Here is a 6,000-nt window from a genome sequence, read left to right on the forward strand (position 1 = left end):
GACCCTGCGATATGTATACTCTCCAGGTGTAAGGGTTGCATATGTCACAATTAGAGTTGAGCGCGGTTCGTGGTTCTCCAGTTCTAGGCTCGAGTGATTTTGGGGCCTGTTCTAGATCGAACTAGAACTCGAGCTTTTTGCAAAAGCTCGATAGTTCTAGAAACGTTCGAGAACGGTTCTAGCAGTAAAAAAACAGCTAATTACTAGCTGGCTTTCCGCTGTAATAGTGTAAGTCACTCTGTGACTCACACTATTATGACATTTCAGTGTATAGTGTGCGTGAACAGCGCCTTCAGATCACTCCTGTTTGTATAATGGCGATCGCCATTTTTTTTTTTTTCCTTGTCTTCCTTCCCTAAGCGCGTGCGTCTTGTGGGGCGGGCCAGCATGTCAGCCAATCCCAGACATACACACAGCTAAGTGGACTTTTAGCCAGAGAAGCAACGGCATGTGTGATAGGATGTCCATGTCACATGTCCCTGCATTATAAAACCGGACATTTTCCTCCAGGACGCCATTATCTCTTCTGCGTCCTTGGTGTCAGACATCACTGGCGCAGCTCCGTCCTGAGTCCTATCGCTGATACAGCTGTATGCGCTCCATACACAGCGCTGGACAGCATAGGGATAGCACTTTCCATCAGTCCTTTTAAGGGCTCGTACCGGCAGGGTCAGAGCCATAGGTGACAGGTCCTGAAAACAGCGACAGCGTCTGTGTAGCAAAGGTCAGGGATTTCCTCCCTGCATTTCCCTATTAGGAGGGAATAGAAAGGCAGGCTTCCTTTCCTCTACCCAGAGCCCCACAATCCTGGCACTGTACACTCCTGTCCTCTGCACACTCCAACTCATTATAACTAAGCCATTATACTAGCAAACACTCAGTGTACCTAGTGGCATCCTAAACATGGCTATTGGACTGTTGTCTAGTCACACTAGTGCAAAGACATTTGCAGCACCTCTGCCTGCATTGCACACTCCAACTCATTATAACTAAGCCATTATACTAGCAAACACTCAGTGTACCTAGTGGCATCCTAAACGTGGCTATTGGACTTTGCTATAGTCCCACTAGTGCAAAGACATTTGCAGCACCTCTACCTGCATTGCACACTCCAACTCATTATAACTAAGCCATTATACTAGCAAATACTCAGTGTACCTAGTGGCATTCTAAACGTGGCTATTGGACTTTTGTCTAGTCACACTAGTGCAAAGACATTTGCAGCACCTCTACCTGCATTGCACACTCCAACTCATTATAACTAAGCCATTATACTAGCAAACACTCAGTGTACCTAGTGGCATTCTAAACGTGGCTATTGGACTTTTGTCTAGTCACACTAGTGCAAAGACATTTGCAGCACCTCTACCTGCATTGCACACTCCAACTCATTATAACTAAGCCATTATACTAGCAAACACTCAGTGTACCTAGTGGCATCCTAAACGTGGCTATTGGACTTTTGCTATAGTCACACTAGTGCAAAGACATTTGCAGCACGTCTGCCTGCACTGCACACTCCAACTCATAACTAAGCCATTATACTAGCAAACACTCAGTGTACCTAGTGGCATCCTAAACGTGGCTATTGGACTTTTGCTATAGTCCCACTAGTGCAAAGACATTTGCAGCACCTCTACCTGCATTGCACACTCCAACTCATTATAACTAAGCCATTATACTAGCAAACACTCAGTGTACCTAGTGGCATCCTAAACGTGGCTATTGGACTTTGCTATAGTCCCACTAGTGCAAAGACATTTGCAGCACCTCTACCTGCATTGCACACTCCAACTCATTATAACTAAGCCATTATACTAGCAAACACTCAGTGTACCTAGTGGCATCCTAAACGTGGCTATTGGACTTTGCTATAGTCCCACTAGTGCAAAGACATTTGCAGCACCTCTACCTGCATTGCACACTCCAACTCATTATAACTAAGCCATTATACTAGCAAACACTGCTGCCAGTTTAAGGGCCGTAGTTGCATAGTTAGGGATAATTATTCTTTATTATTCTGCTGTTAATAAAGCTAGACCACCGCTGCAATCTACACCACCTCTCAATTTTTACTACCACATTTTAAGTGCACAATCTTGTCGCAATCAACATGAGTGGCAAAATGACAGATGCTGGTGGAAAGGGGAAGAGGCGTGGTGGAAAAGGAAAAAAAGGTTTTGTCCGTGGGGAAGGTGGCAAAGCTCCATTATCATCTGCTGAAGATAGACCATCTACCAGCAAAAGTAAGATGTCTACTACTTACCGTGGACAATCCGATGTGCTCCCTTTTTTACGGACACGAACAACAGGAACAAAGGTAGATGATGGCCAAAAAAGAAAAATGCTTGAATGGATCTCAAGTGGTCCAACAAGTGCCCTCTCAGCCACTTCAAGTACCGCATCCAAAAAACACCAGTCCTCTGAGTTGTCATCCCAATCAAACTTGCTTTCTCCCAGCTCTGAAGTCTCCATCAGCCCTGCACAGTATGGTGGAACGGAGATGGCTGAGTCTGCAGAGCTGTTCAGTCACACTATAGCCTGGGAATCAGAGGTCTGCTCCCAAGCTACAGTGAGTACAGAACAGGAAATGGTCTGCAGTGATGCCCAGAACCTTTGTGACTCTGATTCAGGCCGTGAGGACCAAGTTTCTGAGCATAATGTTGACCCTTTGTCACAAACTGTAACACCTGTGGTTATAGACAATGAGGAACATACTGATGAAGATGAGACGCAGATACCCGATTGGGATGACAACTTAAATATTCGGTCAGGGCAAGAAGAGGCTCAGTCTGAGGGGGAGGGGAGTGCAAACACAACAATTGATGATGAAGTTCTAGATCCCACCTACTGTCAACCCCCAGTCAGGCACTCGAGGAGGTCAACAGAGGCGGTGGAGGAGGATGCAACCGACGACGAAGTTACCTTGCGCCTTCCTGGACAGAGTCGGAGCACTGGTAGCACGTCTACAACTGCATCCTCAGCCACCACTCTGCCTATGAGCATTATTCGGGGTGGATCAACAGGTCGCATGGCCTCTAAGCCTTGCTAGCCTGGTCCTTTTTTGACATAGAAAAAGATCGCCCAAATTATGTGATCTGTAAACTTTGTCATGATTCTCTTAGTAAAGGTCAAAACCTCAGCAGTTTGACAACTTCTTCCATGAATCGTCACATGAATAAATATCATAGGTCCCGGTGGGAAGCTCACTGTGCTGCAATGCGGCCTAGCGGAGCGAACCATCCACCGCCTGCCCCTTCCAGTGCATCCGCGCGCTCTTCATCTTCTAGGACTGTGGGGACAGCTGTCACACCTGTTTTTCCACCCACAACTTCCACCACTGTAACCGCAACAGGCAGTTTGCTTGGTAGGTCGTCAGTTGGTTTGGAAGGGGAAACAAGTGAGTGTGTACAGCTCTCTCAGACATCGATAGCACCAACATTGGATGAAGGCAACATCATGTCTCCGCCTGCACTTTCCTCACAAACCTGCATTTTTCCAGGGACACCCTACTCAACACCGTCTACACACAGCAGCCAGATCTCTGTCCCTCAGATGTGGTCAAATAAAAGGCCACTTCCTGTGACCCATGACAAAGCTAAGAGGTTGACTCTATCCCTCTGTAAGCTCTTGGCTACCGAAATGCTGCCTTTCCGCCTAGTGGACACACAGGATTTTAGAGACCTTATGTCTGTCGCTGTGCCCCAGTACCAGATGCCTAGTCGCCACTACTTCTCTAAGAAAGGTGTGCCCGCGCTACACCAGCATGTCGCACACAACATCACCGCTTCCTTGAGAAACTCTGTGTGTGAACGGGTGCATTTCACCACCGATACTTGGACCAGTAAGCATGGACAGGGACGTTACATGTCGCTCACTGGGCACTGGGTAACTATGGTAATAGATGGTGAAGGGTCTGCTGCACAAGTCTTGCCGTCCCCACGACTTGTGTGTCAATCCTCTGTCTGTCCAAGTTCCGCCACTGCTTCTGCATCCTCCACCTCATCTGGGTCCTCCACCTCCGCCCCAAGCCTGCCTGGTCAGGCCACCAGCGTTCTCACTGCGCAGAAGGAATCACGCACCCCTCATTACTATGCTGGCAGCAGAGCGCAACGGCATCAGGCGGTCTTTAGCTTGACATGTCTTGGGAATAAGAGTCACACAGCTGAGGAGTTGTGGTCAGCTCTGCGGTCCGAGTTTAATAAATGGTTGTCTCCACTCAACCTGCAGCCTGGTAAGGCCGTGTGCGACAATGCTGCAAACCTGGGTGCGGCCCTTCGCCTGGGCAAGGTGACACACGTACCTTGTATGGCTCACGTGTTAAACCTTGTCGTCCAGCAATTTTTAACACACTATCCCGGCCTAGATGGCCTTCTGAACAGGGCACGAAAACTGTCTGCTCACTTCCGCCGTTCAAGCGCCGCAGCTGAGCGACTTGCATCGCTCCATAAGTCTTTCGGCTTGCCGGTTCATCGCCTGAAATGCGATGTGGCGACACGCTGGAATTCAACTCTCCACATGTTACAGCGACTGTGGCAGCACCGCCGAGCCCTGGTGCAATACGTCATGACGTATAGCCTGGGCCAACGAGATGCAGAGGTGGGGCAGATCACCCTGATGGAGTGGTCTCAGATCAAGGACCTATGCACCCTTCTGCACAGTTTCGACATGGCGACGAATATGTTTAGCGCTGACAATGCCATTATCAGCATGACAATTCCAGTCATTTACATGCTGGAGCACACGCTAAACACTATTCGGAGTCAGGGGGTGGGACAACAGGAAGGGGAGGAACTACAGGAGGATTCATATGCGCAAGGGACAACAACATCACCAAGGTCCAGACGTTCATCATCACCAACGCAGCAGGCATGGGACCATGGGGGACAGGGATCAACAAGGGCGCATAGTAGCAGGCGAAATGTTGAGGAAGGTGCAGGAGAACATGAAGAAATGGAGGACGAACTGTCCATGGACATGGAAGACTCAGCGGATGAGGGAGACCTTGGTCAAATTTCAGTTGAAAGAGGTTGGGGGGAGATGTCAGAGGAAGAAAGAACGGGTAGCACATCTATGCCACAAACACAGCGTGGACTTGGTCCGCATGGCTGCGCAAGACACATGAGTGCCTTCTTGTTGCACTACCTCCAACATGACTCTCGTATTGTCAAAATTAGAAGTGATGATGACTACTGGATTGCCACACTATTAGATCCCCGGTACAAGTCCAAATTTTGGGACATAATTCCAGCCATAGAAAGGGACGCACGTATGCAGGAGTATCAGCAGAAGCTGTTACTCGATCTTAGCTCGGCTTTTCCACCAAACAACCGTGCAGGTGCAGGGAGGGAATCTCCCAGTTGTAACTTGCCAAACATGGGACGGTCTCGTCATCTACAACAGTCTACCCGTATCAGTAGGACCGTATCTGGTGCTGGTAACAGCAATTTTATGGAATCTTTTCATAATTTTTTTAGACCCTCTTTTGCAAGGCCACCAGAGACAACAAGTCTGATACATAGTCAACGGCTGGAGAGGATGATACAGGAGTATCTCCAAATGAACATCGATGCCATGACTTTGCAAATGGAGCCTTGCTCCTTTTGGGCTTCAAATCTAGAAAAATGGCCAGAGCTCTCCAGTTACGCCTTGGAGATTTTGTCGTGTCCAGCTGCCAGCGTTGTCTCTGAACGTGTCTTCAGTGCTGCTGGGTGTGTGCTGACAGATAAGCGCACGCGTCTGTCCAGTGACAATGTGGACAGACTGACGTTCATCAAAATGAACAAGTCATGGATCCAGAAGGAATTTACTACCCCTGTGTCATCCTGGGGAGAGTAAATGCTTGTGGAATTGGAATGTGCTTGATGCAAATCAAAACATCATGTTTGCAACTAGGGCACAAGTGCTGCCACTGAATGGGTGGGTGTGTGTGGGGCACAATTTTTGGAAAAAAGGGAGACTCCGCTTGGAGTAACCCTTGCTTGCTGTGTTTTTAAAAGA

This window comes from Anomaloglossus baeobatrachus, chromosome 6, assembly GCF_048569485.1.
Source record: "Anomaloglossus baeobatrachus isolate aAnoBae1 chromosome 6, aAnoBae1.hap1, whole genome shotgun sequence".
NCBI lineage: Eukaryota > Metazoa > Chordata > Amphibia > Anura > Aromobatidae > Anomaloglossus > Anomaloglossus baeobatrachus.